Below are 25,403 nucleotides of genomic sequence, written 5' to 3'. Positions count from 1 at the left end.
GGCAAAGGAACTGGCCACTGCCAAGAATATGACTGACAAGCCTTTTGTTGGTCAGTTACAATGATTTGGAATTACTATGCCATCTGCATTAGCAATTGTTTGGCCATGTTCACCATCAATTTGGTATAATCATTTATTGTTATAGATTTTTTACTTTAAAAGCAAACAAAAGCAACATTCTCTGTCTTTTCCCCTGGAAAACAACCCCAATAATTAAATGTGCATTATCAGGTATTTTCACATTGAATTATTTAGTAGCGTCATGGCTAATTAGGTTATCATTCACAAGCCCTTAGCCCTGAGCCTATTCAAACTAGACCTTTAGTGTTAACACTGAATGCATTTGACAGTGCATGTTTAGCCTGCTACTTCAAGTAGTATTTGAGAAGATCACAAAATTAAATGCAACCATTTGACAGCGGTGAATGGAACACAATGACTCAAGTGGGACTTGCATTCCACAGCATTAGAAGAGCACTCACTGAACTTGAGGACTAAACCCCCCATGGAGAAGAACCCTTCAACAGAATTAAAACCTCCCCAAAGCAGCTCATTTTGCATAGGGTGAATTCAGGTAAACTGTTCCACTTTTTGACAGTCATCCCAAATAACCCAGTCCCAATCAGAGAGGCCCAAATAACCGCCCATAAATCAGATGCATTCTTCATTGTTTTTATTTTTATTTATTTATTATTTTAATTTATTGTATTTATTTATGATTATATGTTTAACAGTTTGAATTGAGTTTGCAGCAAACAGCTTAATTGTCAATAATTTTTAAAACATATAAATAGGTTTACAGTTGTTCATTTAATAATTAATCACATTAACTACTTTTATGTTGCTCTTGCGTCAGTTTTTGAAGCCTCAATGCCCCTGTCTCCGTTCCATTGCATGAAGAAAAAAATTAATAATAATAATAATAATATTAATAATAATAAAACATAAGGTAAGAAAATGATGTCTCAGTTTTCATTTTGGGATAAACTATTCCTTTATCTGACCTTTCACCTTACTCATAAAAGCGGCAACTGTAGAGGTTCATTCAGTGCGCTTGTGCGTTTACACAATGCGTTTGACGTGCTGTAGTTCACACCTGAGAAAGCGCGCGTGCCACGACTCATATTTCTCTCTTGATGTCTCGGAATGTGTCTAACGGCGAACGGAGAGGCAGGCTGGGGAAAAACGGAGAGGGGGAGGGAGAAGGATCCCAAGTAACAGCGTGAAATTGCATAAAACATGCCATTGAGCGCTCCGCGCACTTCCACAATCTCTCCGCACGGAGTGGATGTTCACAGCCGTTTGTGAAGGGACGAGCTCAGAGTGCGTTCCATGGACCAGTGTCGAAGTGCCTTATTAAAATGTTGGATGTATACATGAGTGTTATTTTAGTGTAAGGACAGAGTTTTCTAGAAACTTGCTGCTGAAAGCTGAAAAAGAGGAACTTCCAACAGACTCTGCTCAGACTTCAGAGATTTTTTTCTTCTAAAATGCACTTATTTGGAATTTCTGTCTTCTGCCTCGCATTGATTTATGCAAACCTTGCTTTGGAGTCAAGTCACGACTACTATGATTATGATTATGACCAAGATCAAGGGGATGCCATGGTAAGGAACAGCAAGCTCATTTCCACATCATCTTATAAGTAGAAAAATTGGTTTAAGGCATCATTTATTGGTAATGATTTGTTGCCCTTTATTTAGCATAAAGGAAACTCATAATACATGTTTCTAAAATTGTTTTAAAACTTAGTAGTAGGCTACTGCTTGGAGCATTGAAGCAACATCACTGGCACTGGTGGTGACTAGATTGTTGTAGAACTGAGCCAAGATTCCCGATTCATTTTATTAAGATACCTTTGCAGAAACACATGAATGAAATTTGTATAATTCAAAAAGGTATTTCAAACTCTAAAGCTTAGACAGATCTTTAAAAGCCTTTAATCGTTTAGAGTATGATGTCACATGGTGCTTACCTTTGACTCCTTTTTTGTATTTGGTGTTCAAATTCAGCAGGGTTGTTGAAAGCACAGATACCTCTAGAATAGTCACCATTTCCATCTATTTAATGTCTGGGTATCATTTTGGAACAAAAGATAGGAAATGATTCACATTTGAAGTAAAAGGGAGAATTAATTTTTGTAATTAAGCATTCACACATCACTGGTTTAAAAGGGAAATCATTTGAAATCACAATTATATTGCCATAAAAGGTGGAAGCAGGTGTCACTGGGTCAACAACTTCAGAAGTAGTTTCTCTCTGTTTCTTCTGTCTCCCCACTGAGAAAGAAAGAAAGGAAGAGAGAGAGAGAGAAAGAGCTATGATTTTAAACATTTAATTTGACCATGTACATCATGATTAATATACTCAATTCATTTTAATATCTCTTCTTACCTCGGGAGCTTCAAAGTGACCTGTCTGCAAACAAGAGAGGATATGTCTGTTAGTTCTTAGTCTCTGTACTGCTTTTGGCTAGCACAGCGATTATACATGATTACTTTGACACAACATTCTATCTTTTCATATACAGCAGCAGTGGACTATTTTACTATGTGCAGTATATAAATGATACCATATGCTACACGCAGCAACATGGACATCTTGACAAGATCCTGAAATTATTCCCATTGCTAATGTGCGACATGGGCTGTACACTAATCATGATTGCCTAAAATTAGACTTGCTTTGTTTTCACTGCTCTCTCTTTTAAACTTTTAAACCTTTGGGTCACAGTGAAATTCAATGGTTATTAAGATTAATTTAGCTGGAATTCACAGAGAGTAGGGAAAGTCAATTGTAAGTGTGACAGCAACATAAAAAGCTGCTTAATTTCTTATGGTTTATTTTCAGTGCACTTGGTTGATATTTGTCTTGTGCTTATGCCATGGAATTGAATAATTGTTCCATAATTGCACATGTGGTGGTATGCTATATGAATGTATGGGATGGGTGACTTAATAATTCATTGGGCATCAGTCAGCGCTCGGCTAATATAGTGATCTTATTTCTCTCCCTTGGACTTTTCCATCATGGCCATCTCTCATCTGTTTGGCAAAGCTGTCCTGTAATTCATGAGTAATTGAGATTCTAAATGTAAATCATGAGGGTTGTGCATGTAGAGAGAGTTATTGTCAAGTAAGACTATCTTTCTGAAGGGGTCACCTGGGAAATGTGGGTGTTTAGGGAGTACACATGAGGTGCTGGGACTACTGATTTGTAGTCTTAATGGCTCTGCTGCAGTCTTGACCTCATTCATTGGGACTGATGTTTGGTTTCATCATGTGGCTTTACAGAAAATCCATCATTTTTAACAGGGATGTTGACTGCTTTAGCAATGCCTATTTTATATTATTAGCTGCTATGTTGCAAGTCTCTCGAGATGCTCTGGTTTAAATAAGCATTATATTTCATTCTTTGTGAGTGTCTTTACGGTTAATGATGAATGCCTGAGAATAAACCACCCATGATAAAGCACCTCCAGCTAGAAGGACAAGAGCTATTCCAAACAATGCTTATTTATTTCTGCCCTTTGGTGACAACTAAGGGATTCCCCATGGACGTCATCTTCTGTGTGAGTGTGTGGTCATGTGTACTTCCCAGGTAGGAAAGTTAGCACAGGTGGAACAGATTACCCACATCTGCCTCTCTTATCTTTTCTACTCTAATAGCCAGTTCGCCTGCCAGATCTACTCATCCTTTAACTTCAGATATAGCACAACCACCTTTCAACGCTTTCACAACTTTAGAGGAGCTTTCACCCTGGGGGGCAGGGAAAGTCAGACGTCTTGTTGACATAAGCAAGAAGACATCAAGTCTTTGGGGAGGTCAGCAGTTCAACCATTCTTTGAATTAGGCAACTACTGCAAATGGGGTGTTTCAATAGCTGTTACTTCTTAAAACCTATTTTTATTGTACAATACTGTACATTAGTAAAGGACTGACATTTTTGAAAGGCTTCAAAGTGTTTTTGGGAAGTACAGCATAGTTTTTGAATGAAAAAAAAAATGAGTGGGTGATTTGATGTGAGGTGTGGTTCACTTCTCAGTTCTTTTAGATGAGGCTGCAGTGACGTCGCTTACTGTGCACGTGTATAAAAGGCTTAATATAGTTTAAGGCTTAATGTGAGTTTAGATTTAATATTTTTTATATCAATTTTATGTTTTATTTTTATTATTAGTTAGACTTTCCATCAATTAAACAGCACTGTTCCCAAAAATCTGGTAAGTGAGCTTTGCTTGTTTAATATAGATGCTTGTTGCCTAACTGGTTCATATAGGCTTGAGAGATTTCTTAATGGAATACAAAATATTAAAGTCCTTTTTCTCTGTAATTTTATTGTTTTTCCTTAATTTTTCAGTGCACACGTCTTCCGCCATTTTGGAGAGTACCCCAGAACGTAATCAACGTAATCAGCATTGTTTAGGTTCAGCATGTGCGCGCTGTCTGCTGAACGTAAACAACGCTGATTACGTCCATCTAAAGCATGCGCATGCTTTTATCAAAAATATCTTAATTTATGTTCCGAAGATGAACGAAGGTCTTACGGGTTTGGAACGACATGAGTAGTACACCTTTTAAAAATGTACTAATATTTACCATTTAGGTTCTAATATGTATACTTTTGGGACTAATTTAACCTATTAGGCATAGACAATGTACAAAGGTGTACTTTTGGAAAGGGTTCTGCCCCAGTTACAGCTTCTGTACCTATTTTTTATGAAAGTATAACTTTTGTCTTAATAATAGTATTTGTTAAGGTTAACCAAATTAAATGCCCCTCCTTATACAGTGACACTCTCATGGACAGATAAAGGAGCACACAGATACTTTTTAGTTTGTACATCAGTTCTGTTGTAATCGTACAGTCAGTTTGACCAGCTGTAACTTTGAGGTTACCGTTTGTCTCTTTCTTTCTGTGCTGTCTGTAAACCGGTTGTAGGTCTCAGTCCCCTTCAGCAGAGGAATTCAGCTCTGACTGGGCCCAGCAGTGTGCCTGGAGCATCTGGGGGACTTTTTTGTGTGTGTTTGACACTTTTTTTCAGATCTCAGACTGCTTTTCCAATTTCGTCTGCAAGGAGAAGCATTGGAATCTGTGTTAGATCAGAAAATTCCAGATCACTAAAAATGAGTAAGCATTTTTTACCTGCCACCTTCTAGGAAACAACTTATCACATTATAGCCAGTGTGTGGCCAGTATGGGAGTATAAACTGTTAAAGTGTGGAGACTAGGCCCTTGGTGGTAGACAATAAAACAGTATTTCCCAACTTTTTTTGTTTTGTACCCCCAAAGCTCTATCAGTAAGCATTACTGCACTCTATCAGAAATGCATTCTTTTAGCTCATTATACTGGATATAATTTAGCATTATCATTTTTTTTTTTAATTGGTCACCGTTACAATAATTAATTTTTAAACTACAAACAGTAGATAATGTAATGTACATGGAGGACCAACATCCTGCAGAATTCAGCTCCAACCTTTATTAAACACACAGGAACCAGCTAATTAAAAAACTTCCAGACAAGTGTGTTGGAGCTATTTGGAGCTTAACTCTGCACGATGTTGGCCCTCCAGGAGTAGAATTGGACACCCCTCATATAGGTGAAATAGTAATAATAATAAAACTCACTAAGCTTCCTCTGCCTTTAATGAAATGACTTGTTTGACTCTTCAGTGGGCAATCATGCAGAATCCTTCCTTAAGACCAAATGGCAGATTTATTTGTAATTAAAATTTAGATGGGGCATCATTAACACCTTTAAATACCATAGAAGCAAGAAATATCACCCACAAGTGGATATGCAATCATTTGTACAAATCTTGAAGAGAAGTCAAGACTTGCAGTGTAGCAAAGACTTATAGATTAACAAAGACTTAGAGGATTACTAAGGAAATGGAAATCTTTCTAAACCCCTGGGATCACCGCTCTAAAGGATAAAACAGTTTTTTTGTACTGACCCATTCATTTAGTCAGAGTGAGACAGAGTAAGGAACAGGTAGTGCACATGTAGGCTGAGGCCAGGAAAAAAGTCTGTTCTGAAACAAATATATCATTGATTGTAGAAGCACAAATATTATCGCTTCTGGAAAATGGAGATGAGAATAGTGCATTAGTTTACAGATGAATTGTAAAGTTTTATTATACTACATCAAGGTTATTCAAATCTTACCCTCGAGGGCTAGTGCACTGCAGAGTTTAGCTCCAACCCTGATCAAACACACCTGAGCATGCTAATCAGTGTCTTCAGGATCATTAGAGCATCACAGGTAGGTGAGTTTGATCAGGGTTGGAGCTAAACTCTGCAGTGCACTGGCCCTCGAGGGTAAGATTTGAATAACCCTGTGCTACATGATGCAAATGTGTGTATTCCTTAATATTTTGTAAGTCGCTCTTAAAAAGGTTTTTTTTTTTTTTTTTTTTTTTTTTTCTGCTAGGTGCAAAAAAATTCTGAAATTTGAGAATTAGTGTCCTGTATTTACTAAAAGAATGCTGAAGAAGCATTAAAGCATAAAACAAATTTTCATATTTCACCCTCATGTCATTCTAAACATGTGGAACACAAAAGAAGATATTTTAGCTGAATCCCCAAACTGCCCTTTTCCATTCAGTGTAAATAGGTTAGAAGCAGAAACAGTATAAGGAAAAGAGCAACTTGGAAAATCAGCTTATTAATTGAATATTGTGTTTTTTTTTTTTTTTTTTTTTTTTTTTGACAAACTAATCCTTTAAAGCTTTCTTAAGACTTCGCAAGAGATGTGCAATCCACATGCCAAGACGTATGAATACTCCCAGAGGGGATTCTGCTTAAACCTTACTAATGTGGCTCTTGACAGTTTCTGTTCAGACAGGATATTTGCTTCATATAATTCTTTAAGTATGCCAAAACAAGAACCCCATACCCCTTCCCCCACTGTGTAGCTTTTTTTTTTTTTTTTTTTGCCTACAGGGAGTTTCATTGGGATTTCGTGTACAGCTCTATTATGTTTTTGGAGAGCTTAAGAATTGGGTTACAGAACATTAGACCTAATATCCCTGTGGTCTTATTGAGTAGTGGGCAACCCTCCAGGCTAATAACTTTATTGCACCACAGAAATCTTAACCAAGTACACGTCAGAAGTGCAGAGTAATTGCATCCTGACACATGCCCGCCTCTACACGTGAATTGGATCAGACCAAGAAAGCAACTCTTTCTAAAAAAGGAAGAGAGGTTCTCATGGGAAGCCAATCTCTAGATCATTTCTTCAAATCAACATTAAATCAAAATTAACTGTTTACTTTCCTAAAGCACATTCCTGGTCTTGTTCTTGATTCATCAGTGCATGCTGTTCCAAATTATCCAAAAAACTAATTATTTGCCTTTACAATCTTTTATCAAAATGTAATGACTTGGTCTGCCACAGAAACTACTTTTTCCATTTTGGCTGAGACTCAAAGCCAAATGAATGTGAAAACTGATATAATTTAATCAAAAACAACTTAATTCTAGTGTTTGCATAGTTAGCAATTGCGCAAAACAAAGTGTAAATAGTGCAATGCATTTGCACTGGAGCTTATTATCTGTTTATATTTTAGAAAATATTGTTTTTGAATGTACTGATTCAGACACTGACAGAGTCCTGTATTATTACCCGCTCTGTGTTGTATGCAGTGTTGCTAGGTCATCTTAATGGATGTAGCAGATACTAGGCTTAAGACTGGAAAAATAATTTCCATGCATATGGTCTGGTCTCAAGAGCACATGCATGTGCATTAATGTGTGTACTGAGTCCAGCGGTTAGTTTATGAGAGACCATAATATAGCATTCATGAGCTTATAGTAGAGTTTTTCTACCTTGGGGAACATCTCAATTGCTTCAGGAAAACAGGAGAGATTAAGATTGTTTGTCCGAAATGTGGGAAGCTTGGATGTCGAAGAGGGTCTCAGTTACTCTTCAGACTTGTGGCCAGACTTATTCTCAAAGGAACTGGTTCTCCACTAGGTCAAAGGCTCAAAGCTTGCAGTCAGTTCTAGGGTTTCTAAGAGATCATTAGAGGGTTAATGATATCTCAGATCCTCTTCCTCTCATCCTGAGTGTCGGCATGCGTAGCCCCAGACATGCCCTCAGCAGACTTCAACGACATCCTTCAAGTTCAGTGAGCAGAGCGCCATACGCAAGCCTGGTCTCTGGAGTCCAATACTGAGGATAAAAGGTATGTCTGGAACAGATGCAACATGTGTTCTTGTGCATATGTACCACTGCTGTAGTGTCCATGATGGGGGCCATGTTCCACCTGAGTTCACTGAGCATGTCTGTTGTCTGCAATGCTCCCCAGTGACATTTTTTTAAGTAGAAATCAGTACAATAATGGCTTTAACTTTGCCTTTTATTTATTTAGTACTGATTGTAAGTGTGCAGAAGCCATCTGGTTATCCACTGTTATGATTATAATCTTAAGAACTGGCTGGTCCTCTCTTCACAATCCCATAACTGCCCATTATAGATCATAAACCACAAGTGATTGCCTGAGAGGACTTTGGAGCATCAAAAAGGCTTGTTTTATTTTATTACAGACTGGTTAGGTATGAAATAAATTTATCTGTGTAAGAAATCATAAATCAAGAAATGAAATGGTCTGTTTTGTTGTTGAAAAACATTTGAAATAACTGTATTTTTGCAAGTACATTAAAAAAAAAAAATTGGCAGCAAGCAATGTCTTAACCTAAAGAGTATATGAAAATGTGAACTCCTAAAAAAAAATGAAATTGTGAAGGCTGACATTTTGATTAGGTTTTAGCGTAGGAGTATGGGGTGACTGTAATGGAAATGAAACTGTATAAACCTGGCCTAAATATGACGCATTTTGACTCAGACTAAAGGAATTTATTCAGTGAGGGTGCCTTCCAGAAACCTCATCCAAAATAGCTCCGGATGTTGGTATCAGCTAAGAGGATAAACGCTAACCTCATTGCCAAAAAAGGATCTAGTTGTTTTTGTCATTGTGTCAGTTTTGTGGTTTGTTTCAGGAAACACGAAGCTGTCAAGAGACTGCGTGTTGCTTTGGGGTTGTCTGAAATGATCCTTCTGTCTAATGATGCACATTTTATAATTGGCACAGAATTGTTGACTCAAGTTTGAACTTTAAAATAATAGCAGTCATTATGGGGTCATCATCATTACTGGGATCCCTTGCGTGCATGGCATCAAATCTTGTATTAGCTACAGTGGACATGCCATCCTGTTCCAAGTGTTAAACCCAGCTGCTTTCTATTGTGATTCATTCAGTGAGACATACTTTCTAGCATTAGAGGTGAATGTTTTTTTAATTCTTTATTATTGGTTAACATTACAGTGTGCCTCATGTCTGACCACTGATGATGTATGCATCTATCATCAGGTCATCAGGTCATCATTTCATCACTTCCCATGAATCCCTGTCCTTCGGAACCAAATGCAATCCCTTATTGAGGCCATTCTCACTTTAACTCTAAAATGTCCTTATTTTATTTCTGTAATAAAACGGCTATAAGCTGTTAGATGCAATCTGCATTTAATATTTATATTAAATGTAAATGTGAATTTAACATTGAGACTGGCAGGCAAATATGGATAAAATATGCAGTAATTTAGTAAATAATCATTTATAATATATTATTATTATTATTATTATTATTATTGTTGTTGTTGTTGTTGTTGTTGTTGTTGTTGTTGTTGAAACTGGTGTTTATTTTGTAATACAATCCCTAATTTGAATTAGATCACAATATTGAAACAATGAATGCATTTCTGGATCAAGTGCCCTCAGACTTCATGGTTCCCATTTGTATCGTTCTCCCATGAGTCTCTTTTTTTAGTTGCCACTGAAACATAAAAATAGGGCATTGTATCGGTGTTTTTACAATTACCAAACCTGAAGTTTGGGACTGACTCACATGTGAATGTGTCTGTATGCTGAACACCACACATCATTTTCTCAGTCTCCATTGTTTCTGTTAGGAAACAGACCAGTGTGTTATCTCAGGAATCACTGTAAACAAAGGCATGGAAGAGGCCATATACAATAGTCTTGTTCATACTGTTTTTGTGGTATTTAAGTTTCCTGAATAAACAGAAGGGAGTCAATGCAGGGAGAAGCAGTCATTTCCTACAAGGGATTATATTTTTCCTCTTTCCACGATTTGAGCTATTTTCCTTGTTGTGCGGTGCAACTGAATGTTTGCAGGTAACAATGCGGGTTTAAAATCTTGTTCAGATATGTTTTATGATAACATATGAAACTATGCAGCCTTAAAGTCATATTTCACATAAATGGTTACATTTTTATTGTTGAGGATGGGATTTTGGCGAAGTAAAGGGTCCTGTATCATGAAAAATAGCCTTCAAGTATATACTTTCAAACTGTCCAACTGTAATGCTCTTGTTTATTCTGAGGATCTCCTTTGAAAATGAGACAAGTCGGGAGGACTAGAAAATCATTGCTTGCACTTACCCAGCCAAAATATTTTATTGTATGTAAATAATGGGTTTTACAACAAAACGTAAAAGTAAGAGAAGCTATTTCCTACCATTTGAGATTACAAATTCTCTGCTGTAAACTTGGGGATCTTCCTAATGAGATTTCGACAACAAGAAGGGATAAAGTGATACAGACTGGGCCAATATGAAGACTGGCCTTCTTAAAGAGGAATGCAGAATTCTGATGTGGTTCAATTCAAGTTGTGTTTTCTCACTTTTTTAACACCTCCACAAGTGGGGGAGGGTGGATGTTTTTATCGACAGTCATGATCAGCCATGTGGGTAAACTGGGCATGTTTCCTGGAATGTCCCAGACAGCAGTATCATTTTCCATCAGGGACTTTGGGCTGTTTTCAGACGCTGTTGGTGTTTTCACACTTCTTACAAACTCTCATTCTGCTGCGGATTAAGGGGAGTACATGGAGGGGTTTGATTGCATGGGCTGAGGTGTCTGACATAGCTCCGTCTTCACAGGCAACCCTGGATCACATCCATCGGCTTACTGTGTAAGCAATACTGTCAATTGTCTGGGCCGCGAGAGACCATTGAGGTCTGACCATTCCATCAATTAAGGCATAACTGTCTTAGTTTCAGACATCATTTCCACACATTCATGATATGGAAAACCTTTACCTATCTGATGATTGATTATGCAGCCATTTATTTTAAGACTCCATCTGATGAGTAAACAGTGTTTTGAAGTACCAGCTTGATTAAACACAACATAAACTGCTACTGGTACGGTTAAATCAATAGCTTTTTATAAGTAAGAAAGCATCTGCTTAGGATATGCACAAACAGAGGTGCAAACAGCATAACCTAAGTGGAGCTGTTCTAACTGTGTAGTGATAAAAAAACCAATGGAAAAGTTAATTACATGTGTTTATGATCGTTGAGTAGATTTTCAAATATGGATTCAGTGAGTAAAGTCCCAAACCATCTTTTATAAGTCAATGAGAGATTGAACCATGCAATAAAAACAGTTGGATATTTCTCTTAGTCACTCTGGGATATATCCAGTATGGCATGCTTGATTGTTGTAGTAGAAAGGCAATGTTCTGTTCCAGCACATTGATCAAGCCCTCTTCATTATGTCTAGCTCTGGTTTAACTCTCTTCTGTAAGTGTAACACTAGTGTTGCTGGTAGTTATGAAAAAAATGAAAACACTGTCATCATTTCCTCTTACCCTCATTTACATTTGCACTCATTCCAAAACTGACATAACATAAACGAAGAACTTAAAGTGTTACTCTGCTGTAGCTCTCTCAAGGAAGAGTAATTTTCTGATTTGTGACACCTGTGGCATTATCCCCAAGGAGAAAGTTAACAGAACTGTGACAGTAAATATGAATTGTGTAATGGAACAATTCCCTATAGTATAAGCTGACAAGCTTTTTCCCAGTTGTATTCTGTTTCTCTGTCTTATCAGGAGGATTCAGAGCCAGACTTGGTGGAGCAGTTACGTTCAGTGGGTAGCGTGGACGAGCTTATGAGAATCGTTTACCCCAGCTACTGGAGCATGCTGAAGTGTCGTTCCAAGATGGGATCTCACTTACCTCAGAGAGATCACAGCTCCACAGAAACGAGGTCGGAGGAGGCCTCCTATGCGGCTGCTTTCATCAATCTTGAAATTTTTACAAGTGAGTGACTATTAATTTAGGACCAGCACAGACTGTCATTTTTTGTCTTACAGACAGGACTTTTTGGCATTCCTGAGACAAAGTTTCGTTAGGATGCCAAGAATGTGTCAGACCGTGATCTGCAATAATTGCAGTGCATACAAATCCATTCATTTCACTGTTGGCCTTTTTTAATGTGTCTGTTCTTCCTCTCTTGCTACACTTCCTCCAGGTATTCAGACGGAGTGGAGAAACACCCTGTGCATGCCACGCCAAGTTTGTTTAGATGTGGGGAAAGAGTTTGGGGCAGCTACAAACACCTTCTATAAACCACCCTGCGTGTCTGTCTACAGATGTGGGGGCTGCTGTAACAGTGAGGAGCAAGTGTGCAAGAACATGAGCACTTCATACATCAGCAAGACGGTGAGTGATGCTTCCAGCTTGTGTCTGCATCCATAAATCTGTTTATGTGAAGGAGAGATGCAACCAAATGTGAGGAGTATTGACATTAATTTTTAAGCTTCATTTTACATCACTCATTTTACATAAATTTTATAGCACTTTTTGGCCTTCCATTCACATGGAGACAACATTTTATTCTGTGAAAACTGAGCTTATTGAAGGCGCTCTCCCAAGTGGATACATTTGAAAATGTTGTTTTCACATTGTAGTGTTGACTGTGAAAATGGAGGTATTCCAAAATTTTGCACATTTGAAATTAAGCACGTTTAGCCATGTTACGCATATTGTACTGGTAGATATCTGCAATTATGTGCAATTCACTTTAATAGCTAAAGATATGTTACTTTATAAACTCTTCATTTCACAGTCCTGCAAAGGTGATGCAAAATTGTATCTGCCAGAAGAATGGCATGAGAACTTTATTGAGTCTATTAGGTTTATATAATCTCAAGTGAGATTTTTTTTCTGACGTTTCAGTGTAGATGAGAAACTTTTGGAAAATGCCTGAAATCGGTAATGTGGACAGAGAGCGTTTTGAAGCAAAGATGCCGTTTTCAAATGTATCTGGAATAATGTTGTAGATCTAGTCTTAAATTCAGCACATCTGGTTCTATCAGAATACAGATGAAGATTATTTTCTATTGCATCAAATACAGATAAATATACAGGCAATTTATTCACTGCATACCCTTAACTAACCCCTTATATATAAATCCATTCCTCTACATAATAACATATAAACTTGAATAATCTTTGATCAAAAGTGTCTGCTTTTGTTTTAATGCCTACTCCCAGTGTAGACAAAATTCAGATGATCAGTTAAGCTTTGATTTAAAGAGTTGTGGATGAAGCAGGGGTTTGGTTGGGAGGTCATGGCTGTGAATTATTTGCAAGAAGGCCTCCTTTAATTACCCACTTATTTTGGGTGGGCTGACCTTAGCAGGCAATGGGTTCTCCTGATGTGATTTAAACCATGATGCCCTCCCACCAGTTGAGCTGTCTGAGCAGGTCAAGGTCTCCATGTCCACGCTACTGCGCCAGAGACGTAAAACTCCCATTCTGGGCACAAAGCCTGAACAGCAGATGCAATGTGAAGATATTTCAAAACATCTTAGTAAGATATGGATTATGAAATTACAAGCTCCAGGTTTCACTGACGAAATGACTGGGTCAAGAGTAAAGTATGCATTAGATGAATATGGTTGCGATTTGAATTACTGGTATTAGTGTTGATAAGCTATTTACATTAAGCACAATGCAATGTAATGACAACATAGCCTTTAAAAATACCTGCAAGAGTGAAATATCTGTGAAGAAACTGTGAACCTGTTAGCTTGTCATCAGTCTCAGAGAGAAAGTGAAAACATATTAAATGGCCTTTTGGTTTCGTCTGACCCTTGTTTCACCTGCACCTACGTAATACTCAGACCTAGTAGACTGTTAATACTGCAGTAAAGTGTTTTTATCATCAAGACTGGTGGGCTGACACATTTACAGGGTGAGGAAGTGAAGCTTTTGGGCTCACTTGTCCTGGTAAAAGCAGTTAATAACTAAATTATAGAGTCCTGCGAACATCAAAGAGAAAGAGTGTGTATTTCCAAAGATTTTGACCCTATTACATTTCACCAATTCAGTCTTTGCTGAGAAGAGATGGGTTGTTATTTTTTCCATTGTTCTTGATTAATATTATGTGTTAATGGCCCATTAAAGATAGTAAAAATAGTTTTCTTATATTAACACTGTGCCTTTGTATTGTTTTTGCAGTCTGGATTGAGCTCATCAATACAGTACATTTTCACAGATTCTGAATGTTAAAGCAAAAGTTGTCTTTAGATGTACAGTAGCTATGCAGTTATAAAGTGTCTTTATGACTTTGAGTACTTAAGAAACAGAAGAAGGGAGAGGTGAAGCGAGCCAACTAGTGGGGTCAGAGAGAGACTGTAACATCCCATAACACTCTTTCTAATTAAACACAATTCATTTATGTGTGTCTTGAGGGTGGTTTGTTAATCCAACAGGGGCTGACGTGGGAGGTTTAGCATTCCAGAGGTTTTGGAAACTTGTTTGTTTGTTTGTCCTGCTAAAAGAATTTACTGCCTTGGTTCTGAATATGAAGTATCTAGGTCTATAGCAGCTATTATGCATCACAAAGAGACTGAAAGAGTGCATGATGAGTAGACAAGACAATAGAGACCAAAAATTAAATTTATGTCATCTATGACTCAGCCTCGTGTTGTTCCAGGCCTGTGTGACTTTCTTTCCATGTTCTTTTCCATGAAATTACAATTACGTCAGCTGAAGCCTTCAGACTTCAAAAAAGATATAATATCACCATTAAAGTATCCTAAAAGTGGTTTGTTAACACTCATAGCACTGAAAGGGAAAGTTTAGCAGTGAATTCTGATGCTGTTTGGCATCAGAACACATGGAATATAGCAGACAATTTATATGGACCTATTTTATTTTACTTTTATGGTGCATTTATGTTATGTTTTGAAGCTTGACCAGAGCATTCTTCAGAAATTCTACTTTTATGTTCCACATTAGAAATAAAGTCATATGCATTGCACCAACCTAAGGGTGAGTAAATGATGACAGAATTAAAATTTCTGGGTAAAATTTCCTTTTAACCAATTCATTGAATCGTAGTCAGAACCTTTAATGATTATAGCTGTTCTTTGAAAGCACATTTTCTTTCCTAATGTGCTCTCAATCTAACAGGCAGTTAAAAAAATCATACTCATTAAAAATCAACAATGTTCCTCATTGTCATTTATGAAAAAAAAAAAAAAAAATTGAAATTAAACTATATGTATCTGGCCATTTTACAGTAGGAGTACATTCCCGTTACTACCGCTTATAATTGCACATTCAACATAAATTCCTTGGATTGTTTCCTCAAAGCAGGAGGAAGTTTTGATTTATTGGTCTAACAGTATTTGCCTGGCTTGCAAATTATCTTGCACGAGTTCCTTATTACCCATTTCCCCTTACAAGTTTGATCAGACTGTAGTTGCTGTTGTGTCTGTACACTGAATTCGCAGAAAGGCTCTGTGCAATCACAGTTGCACAACTCCTTTAGACATAAATCCATTCATTAATCTTGATTTAGATATAATTGGCTGCCCACAATTCATTTTGACATCCAGCAAACTCCTTAAAGTAACCCTTCATGCAGTTTCACATCTTACCTCAGTTTGATTTAATTGAAAATATGACCTTTCTTCCATTTTCATTTGCAGTTGTTCGAAATCACAGTTCCTATGAAGTATGGGGCCAAGCCAGTCACCATAAGCTTCGCCAACCACACTTCCTGCAGCTGTTTGTCAAAACAGGATTTGTACCGACAGCAGCACTCAATAATTCGAAGAGCCTTACCAGAGTAAGTGTGATGAAGATTTTTGATGATTTGATGAAAGGTTTTGATGTATTACGTCTGTACTATTTTATTTCTCTTTTGCTTTGAATGTTTGAGAGGTTTGAATAGAATATCAGTGTAGACTAACACTGTGTCATATTGTATCACACCATAACGCTTGATGCAGTCTACACTGTTCCAAATCCATTTGTACTGTTGTCGGAAGTAGCACAAGCGTGGAGTACATCGCATCATGCCTCTTAAGAAAAAGCTGTACATAAGAATGACATTGTGAAGATCAATATATAAACTATCATATTACTCTTAAAAGATTTTATGCTACACCACATAAGAGAATAGATGAAGTTAGCATGTTGTTAAAGATCCGGTCACATTTACCATTGTCAAATTTTCTCAGACAAAATCCAGTCATTTCAATAGGAATCCATGAGATAGGGAATTTCAAGTGAGGGCGGAAGATTTCCCCATGTAGATTTTGCATTGTGTTCAAGTTGGTTATGTAGTTGCCAACAGAAAGTACTGACCAACCAAAAGCTGCTTGGTTTGGAAGTGACTTCAGTGTGAGCTGTGCTTCATACATCGCTACACTTGACAACAGATCAAATTTTTCATTTAAAATGCAGTAATGTGACCACACCTTAAGCTAGTGGTGCAATAATCTAATAAATATAAAAACATATACAGTAGCACATACAAATATTGGGGGGGGGGGTCAATTATGTATCCCACTGAAATTATTAACTCTTACTAATACAGTATTGAATTAAAAAGTTTATTTACAATCATCATGTCACTCATCCACCATCTTGGATTTCTGTTTTCTGTTAAGCCTATCACAATTTGTTGTGGGAGTGTCTTTTCCTCCTGGCAAAAATGTCTGAATGTCACATTGGATAAAAATGTCTGCCAAATGCATAAATTTAAAGGTAGAGGCTAAGTTGTGGAACAGAGCAACAGTTTCCTAAAATCTATTACTCAGCCTTAACAGAAATCTTGAACAAAGTAAGTGCTGATGTGTTAAAATGCACTCTGATGTAGTGGGAGCAACTGATGATAGGGTAACTTATATAGGAGATAAACTATCACACCAAGACATTAAAAAAATTGACTTTTCTGTATTCCATGTTTGTGTTGGCCTTCTTTAGCGTCTCATCAGCGGATATGTGACTACACTAATGTGTGTATTTTGGATGTAGTTGCACACCCAATGACGTACAGTAGCTCATCAAATTGATTTTCATATTGGTGGTGTGGTGTGGCCACCCATTGTTAAGGCTGACAGAGAACTTCCTGTTCATCTGTTGTTTTAGGAATTTTGTCAGGCAGGAAAATCCCAGTAGGGACTCTTAATGAACTTACCATGCAGGGTGCAGACTTGATTAACTAGTCAGCACGGACAAGTGAGCTACAAAGCATATTTTTTGTGGCCTGATGCAAACAGCATAAATGTTGTTTGTAATAGATGTTCAAATAATAGTAATAATAATAGTAATAGTAATAATAATCAAATAATAGTAATAATAATAAATAATATATATATATATATATATATATATATATATAATATATATATATATATATATATATATATATATATATATTATATAGATATATATATAATAAGTTCAAACCTCACACGGCTTTCCGGGGAGTGCTGATAAAGTGGAAAATAATTTTTGGGTGAATTTTCAGTGAATAAAGTAAAATACCTTTAAGCTGACTATATAGGATGTAATGGTGTATGTACAAGCTTTCAGTAGTTATGCAAGAGAGTGTTTATTGCTCAAGTCAAATCACTGTTTCCCACTGTGGAGCACACTGTATCTTCTTCAGTGTATAGAAATGCTTAATTTGATACATTGAGAAACACTGATGGCCTTGCATTTTAAAGAAACAGAGACAGCCTAAACATTTTTTTTTTCTCTAGTCCCAAACCCATTTTCTTTATTTCTGATACCTCTGCCACTTCCCTTGCTGCCACAGTGAGAGATAGAGGAGTCATTTTAATGAGCATAGAGCAGAGCGTAGACACATGGCGAGAACTGTGAACTGAGAAAGATGAATCAACAGTAAAAATCTTCAAATTTCTTGCTGTATCAGCTCGAAAGTTCATCTGAGCTGAAGTTTTCCATAATGCAACATAGCATGTTTAGCATTTTTATATTATGTAATGTTTAATCATTATCTAATATACCCTTTATTTAGATTGTTGTGAAACTCATACATTTGCATATATATTCATAACTAAATGCACATGAACTGAAGAGTTAGGTATTATGCATATTTGACTGCTGTTTTAATGTGATTACCAGATATCAACAACACTAAGTGAACTGAATGTTTTCTTGTTGTATTTTAAGATGCATCTAGTATTTAGCAATGGGTTATTATATTAATTAATTATTAATTAGGGTTCTCTTTGCAAAGTATGCATTCTTGCAGCAAAAAGTTTGACGAATCAGCTGAATGAATGAAAAAAAAAACATCTTTGAGGTCCTTATATAATTAAAACAAATCTTAATTTGTTCCAAAAAAGTAGCTCCCTAGACATTAGTAATCCCTGTTTTAGACCATGATAAATGAAAATTTGTTTTGTTTTTTTACTTAACATGACTTAACACTGTTGTATAAAAGCAATAACTCAATGGAGATTGTGCTATATTGCAGTTATTGGGATGGCTGTGCTTTGGAGTCATGTTTTTGCATGCCAATAACCACGATGTAGCTCAACCTTTATTTTTTTTTTTTCTTTTTTTTTTTTTTTTTATATATAAACTTTTTTGTATTTTTGTAACTTTTTTGTATAAACATTAAAGGTGTTGGTTGCAAAAAACAAAATGAGTTGCAAAATACTGTCTTGAGTAAAATTGGAACCCTGAATCTGTTTTCTATCTCTTAGTACTTTTTAGAATTAAGCACGGCCCCTGTTTTCAGCCCTGCGTAGTTCCCTCACATACTTTGTGTAAATGTTTACCATTTTATCCTCTCAAAGAACGAAGGATTAGCCCATTCGCCTGTTCGTGACAGAAGTCAACGCGCTAAACTGTGACTCATTAGCACACGCAATGAGGAAAGGAAAGAAAAGGAGTGAAAAAGACTTGTTAATAATGCATGCTTTGTGTGCGAAAACAGCGGCTGCTCTTTCTGTGTAGAGGAAACCTATCGATCCCACATGTGTGGCAATGAAAGCCAGTTTGTTGCTCCATTGCTCAGAGTTCTGTTTGCAAACAGGAGGGGAAGCATCACAGAGATGTTAGCCATGTTGGGAAAGGCAAAGTGGGTGACACACTTTGGAAAATGGCCTTTACACATGCCGTGTGCTTCTGCCGTTCAACATTTGATTACTTTGTTTATCTCCCTGTCAGATGGAACATGAGGTGTTACCTGTATGTCAGTAAAGAAATGTGAAGTAGTTGACAGCTTTTGCTTGATGTCTTTTGCATTGTGCATTCAAGGCATTGCTAGCAAATACAAGTTTAGCTACACTAACTTCATTGATTGTGTTTACGAATGTCTCCAAAATTTCTAACTTCAAAACGCTTCCATAATGCTTTTTTCTGGGGGTTGTGGGGGTGGACGCATACACAGGGTTATTTCGCAAACAAAAAAAGAAAATGATTTTCCTTGAAACTAACTAGTAACGTATCTGCCATTGCCATTAGCCCTTGACAGGCTCAGACTACAGATTATGTTGGGATATTTGAAACAGCAATAACAAGAATGGTTACTCACTACAATATGGTGCAAACACATTTAGGATGCTTTTGATATCAAGTTTTGCTGGTTAGTTTTGTCCTTGACAGGGTACAAGATTACCTACAATCTTAAACATGAAATTTCTACAATTATTTTGTTTAAAAGAAATAATGGTAAATTAAATACTAGGACATGAATATAAAATAGGAAATATACAAAGACTGTTTACTACAGAAAACTACAGTTCAGTTCGATTAATGACAACAAAAACATTAAAATGGTCCTAGAATTGGTAACTTAAACAGGGTTCGTACAGATACTGCAAAATAAAATCCCAGGACTTTCAAGGACTTGCACTACTTTTTTGGTTTCAAGGACTAAAATCAGATCACACTTATCAATCAATATTGTTATTATCTTTCAAATTCTAATAAATAAACTAATAAAACAAAATGGAACAAATAAAGTGCAGCACATGCAAAGAATCCAATGACTGTGACAACTTTAACAATTGAAAGGATACTATGGCAAATGTATCGCTTTCTTTGTTCAAACAGAATTTATTTATTTTATTTATTTATTTATTTTTGTTGTTGTTGTTTATGCATATATGATTGACCTGAAGAATGAAAGGTATGTCAGACACATGGAAAATTATGACCTTTATCGTGTTCATAGACACTAGGGGTGTGACAATACACGTAGCTCACAAGGTGAGACAAAATGCAGATACTTGAGACAATGTTTTAAAACTTTTAGAAATTTTCCAATGACAAAATATTTGTCTTTTAATCACAAAAAGTAAAACAATGCAGTTGTATTTTGAAATGTTTTAACTAATCTAGTGCTTAGTAATACAAATAGAACTAAGTGGAAAAACAGGCTTTAATATGACTATATTTATATATAAAGTAACAATGAGGCAATAATAATTGGCCTCAAATAAAGTATCAAAACCAAGTACATGGTTTTATTAAACAACACTGTTAAATATACAATGTAATATGTCTATATTATAACAAATACCTGCAGAGGGCGCCAACGGCCTGGTGATGTTTCATGTGATTCAGCGACGTTTAAATCCATTTAATTTTAATATTTGGCCAACCGTATTGTTCTTATGGAGATGATGTGAATACTCTGAGCTGTTTACAAAGCCCTGCTGCTTTTTTTAAAATAGCTTTTCTATCTAAATATGACGCCAGATGGAAATCTTTGACCATTGCGCCATGCAGTTTTTTCGATGTGTCGCTCTCAAGACCCAGGCTTCTTTTCCATTCATCAGCTAATGCGTGTCTCGTGTTTATAAGGGCAAAAACTTCTGACTGGCTAGTAATGTTAGTTTGGTTAAGAGTGATAGCTGTGTTCATCTCATACATTGGTAGGCAAACTCATGAACTCGAACTGATATCAACAAATGTAGGAAGACTTTTTTTCCCACAGCCAAAAGCCGCACGCCGGAGATCCGGCACGGTGCCAGAGAACTTTAAGCCCTGAATGTGGTACTTGCTTGAATTGCGAGAATAAACCTCAGTTCTTTGCTCTTGTAGGAACTCAAATGTTCTTTCAGAACCCAATTGGTTCTCGGGCATCAAGCAAGCATGTTACATCTTCTGTTACCCTCTGAGATGTGCTCTGTGTATGAGATGAATGAAAGTATCAAGCGTTTGGAACAGCGTGAGGGAGACTAATTGATGACAGAATTTTCATTTTTGGGTGAACTGACCCTTTAATTATTCATCATGCATGTTTGCATGTCAAATCAAAACATGTTTAATGCTAAAAAGCAACTTTCAGAGTCTTTCAGTGAAGAACTGGAGAAATGAACTGTTTGTTGTTATGTTTTTCAGTGCTGTTTTTTCTTAAGCCATCCCCTGTCAAAGTGATTTGCAGTAGGAGGAGTGAAAAGGAAAGAGGCATCATCCCCCCACTAGGTCCTGCACAGCCAGGCCTTGCTTAAGAAAAAGCAGATGTGTTCCTAGGGCGACCTGCACTGTGGAAGTGTGTTATATGTTGTTTTGGTTTCCTGGACACACTGAGGCTTCATCTCCTCATTCCTCTCATGCTTTCACGCAAACAGGGACAGCATAACGTCTGCGCATGTGGGGATGCCACTTTGAAGATGGAGAGTTCAGTGCGGACGTGCAGCTTTACCTTTAGCTGACGTCATTTACTGTGCTTGTCTCTTTAATTGTTTACAGCTGTCTTTACAGCTGTAAAGGTCAACACCCGGGCTAGGAACTTGCTGTCTTGCGATCTCATCCATGTTGCACATTGTGCTTTCTGAATTTGTTCTTGAATAAGAGAAGTTTTTCATTTAATCTGACTCCAAGGCCAGATTAATTCAAGATCACTCCAGGTCAGCTTTGAATGCTTTCAGCTCGATTCTAATCTTATATTTGGAAAAATACTGCCCAAACCTGTGCCATCTGATAAAGACGAGGGCAGTCTGTACCACCAGGGGTTTAACGCAGGGTGGTCCGCTTCAAGCGTCCAGCTTTGAACCGCAAGGTGTTAACAAAGTCTCGCTGTTCTCGCTGTTTGCCGTGAAAACGTATGTGTCTCACCTCAGATGTGTGATCTAGAGTGTAACATAGCATATAAACCCTATTGGTGTTATCAACGCTTGTGCAATGTAATGGCAGAGAGCTGGTAGTGATTATCAGTAGTTGGCTGTGGTTGCATTTCACTTTCTCTCACTCTGTATTGTTTTGGAGGTGATGATTCACTATGTTAGGAAAATAGAGGCTCTTCAGGAGGAGAAACATTCAGACATCACTGGGGCTTTCATAAACAACTCAGACTGTTACCTAATGACTTTTAACCTTCAGCTGCTCTTTATATGCCAATATGTGTGTGTGTTTTTCATCAGCTCATCAGGATTTTACTATTGTTTTTCCACTCTTTCTCGTAAACTACTAAGTTCTTATATAACAGCTTCTCCAGAAAGAACTTAACACACCAAGAATGAATGAATGACATAGTTATTTATACATAGTTTGGAGGGAGCTGTGAAACACCATCCCCTTACTCTATTATTCTGTTGATGCAATGTTTATAGTATGCAAGTTCAATTTTTATAGCTTGCAGTGTTGTTGCAGGGCTCTTGCAATGTAAACTACTTGATTCAGAATCAGAAAGAGCTTTATTGCCAAGTATGTTTACACACACAATGGATTTGTCTTAGTGACAGGAGCTTCCTGTGGAGAAGAAAGACAACATACACAACAATATGCAGCCATATAGGAATAAATATAAAATATATAAATATTTTCTATAGAAATGCATTGTTTTGATGCGGTGTAACTTGACTTAACTGTAGGCTGTTTACAGTTGGGAAGCAGTGCTGCAGGTTGGTGCATTAATATAGATGTTTAACTGATGTGTTTTTAATGTGGCTTTTAATGTGGCTCGTCCAGTCGTATTCATTATGTATTCAGTTTGTTTTCAGTATGTTTTCAGTTTTAGTTCAATTGTTGCATGATGTGATGCAAAAACTGGCTTCATTTGTTGTAAATAATCTGTTTTTGTGGTTTGTGACCTAGTGTATCAAAAAATTTACAGTATATAATGAGGATATTTCATATAAATAGAATATTTTAACAATATTTAATTCACTGGGGTATAGTAATTACACCATTGTAATGCTTATACTATGAGGGATGTTGAATGCTTGGCTTGGAATCTGATTGGTTGATAAATGTTCTAAGGCATGCAGTTATTTTTTTAGGAAACACATGTAAAGTGGTTCCAGGCAGGTTTACTTAATCACTTTGTCAGATTATTTCAGTTATTTCAAAGATCCTTATAACCTACAACAGCAAAAGAACCACATAACTTTGTTTCGTGTCATGCCTGCATTACTGCCTCAGTTTTGCATTCTTTTTCTAAAAATTCATTGGGCTGTCATCAATTAGTCCTTATGTAAAACATGATTAGAATGATTTTCCTGCAAAAATAACAATATTGCGATAATGCATACTCTTATCTTGATATAAAATTACCTTCATACTGCCAATACTGCTTTATTCTGTTGATCTGAAGATCTCCTGGTTACAACAACTGATCTCAATCTCTTGCACATTTTTTATTCCTGGAACATTTTGCAGTCCATTATTTTAGGTATGATAAGTAGTGTTTTTAGCATTGAGAAATACAGAGTGAAGAGGTTGACGTGAAATATGTCTTTGTTTGAACAGCCGACCTTCGTTTTGGCATTTTAATGTGATTCAAAGTGCAGGCTGACTATCCCTTGTAGCATAGTTTGCATTAACATATGGAAAAGGATATTTATATCCTCTTTAGACTTTTAAATGTAAATCAGTTGAGCTGCAGACCTCTTCAGACAGCCCCCAGCAAAGAACGAATCAGCTCTGTGTAACAAACAACATATGGGTTTGTTGAATTACTGTAGAGGTGGGAATGCTGATTTGTCTCTACAGTCTGTGGCCTATGGACGTGTATGGCAGTGTAGTCGTATTAGAAGCATGTTCTCCAAGTTATCCTAGCTTATATATTATCTTCCTGACACCTTGCTAGACTAAATGGAGTCTTCTGTTTTGCGTTACGCAAGGTGCAAGTGCACGTTAGTCATCCAGTAAGTCGTCTTCCACCTCGCATGGACCATATCATAAGTCCTTTTTAACTCCCCCCTCTGTTCTCAGGAATGTGTTGTCTTATGCCACTGAGCTTATGGTAATTGAAAACACATTGAGAACCCTGTGCATGTGTAGTTTACCACTGAACCATTTCGGACCTAGTCGGCAATTTGCTTTATTTCACGGTTCTGATATTCAACAACCTGTTTCCCTTTTTCTAAGTAAACACCCGCAACACTAATTATGCCGCCATCTGTTTGATTAGCTTGCATGGAATATTTGAAGTTTAGAATGCAGAGCGGACTGACATGTAATGATGTTTACAGTGCCTTGTGTCAAAAAACTTGTTCTGTCATCAAATACATAACAAACACTGTGTTCAGTAGGGGTGCAGTCTCAACAGTTACACCTATTGTTGCTTTTGTTGCCATAAACAAGCTTATTCAGTGGTTGCTCAAGTTTTCATCATCTTCAGACATTCTGATATTTTAGTGTATTTGACTCAAATTCCTTTAGTTGTTGGCAGTCTGAACAGCAAAGAAGCTTTAATTTTTACAAACCAGGTTTAAAACCCATGGAATGCATCTATGCATAAATGGTTTAATCAGAGTTAGTTTTTCATTTCTCATCTTTGACATACAAATTGCACAGTATTGTCTCTTTATCTTCATATACAGAATTGCAAAAGGTGAATAAATGGATGAATGAGCAATGCATATATGTGACCTTGTCTGTGAAATCCAGGCTAAAGTCTCAAAATCAAATTATGAGATACCAAGCATCAAAGTTTGATTTCAACAATTAATTTCACTATGATTTAAATCTTTGACATTGTCTTACTTAGCCAGTATTAAAGATATAAATGTTGTTTCACAGAATGTTCTTTACATCTTTATGAAGGATGATTTTATGTAGAAAAAAAAAGACTTTAGCTGGGTTTTCACAGGCAGGGTCACATATTTTTGCCATTGTTGTCTCATGCAAATTGTGGGATGATCAAAAGAGGCAAATTTTCAGTTTTCTGTCCTCTATTTTCTTTTCACACTAAATGGCTAGGCATGCACAATATATAAGTATGTATTATTTATTGTATTAGTTTTTTTTTTTTTTTTTTTTTTTTTTTTGTTACTGGAACATTGGATATTTAATTGTCA

The 25,403-nt window shown here is 36.7% G+C and overlaps 1 long non-coding RNA gene and 1 pseudogene across 1 annotated transcript; one reads left to right on the top strand and one right to left on the bottom strand.

The window, feature by feature from the left end:
- The first annotated feature begins 1,070 nt into the window (after nucleotides 1-1,070).
- Nucleotides 1,071-25,403, top strand: part of LOC109110852 — a 36,066-nt pseudogene continuing 11,733 nt past the window's right edge.
- LOC122135857 lies at nucleotides 1,664-2,482 on the bottom strand. The gene is made up of 4 exons (XR_006153703.1): nucleotides 2,395-2,482; nucleotides 2,194-2,279; nucleotides 1,976-2,071; nucleotides 1,664-1,856 (listed from the first exon to the last, which is right to left on the bottom strand). It is a non-coding gene; the product is annotated as an uncharacterized LOC122135857 (long non-coding RNA).

Source organism: Cyprinus carpio, chromosome B1 (assembly GCF_018340385.1).
Source record: "Cyprinus carpio isolate SPL01 chromosome B1, ASM1834038v1, whole genome shotgun sequence".
NCBI classification, from domain to species: domain Eukaryota; kingdom Metazoa; phylum Chordata; class Actinopteri; order Cypriniformes; family Cyprinidae; genus Cyprinus; species Cyprinus carpio.
This window is presented reverse-complemented; position numbering and strand designations above follow the sequence as displayed.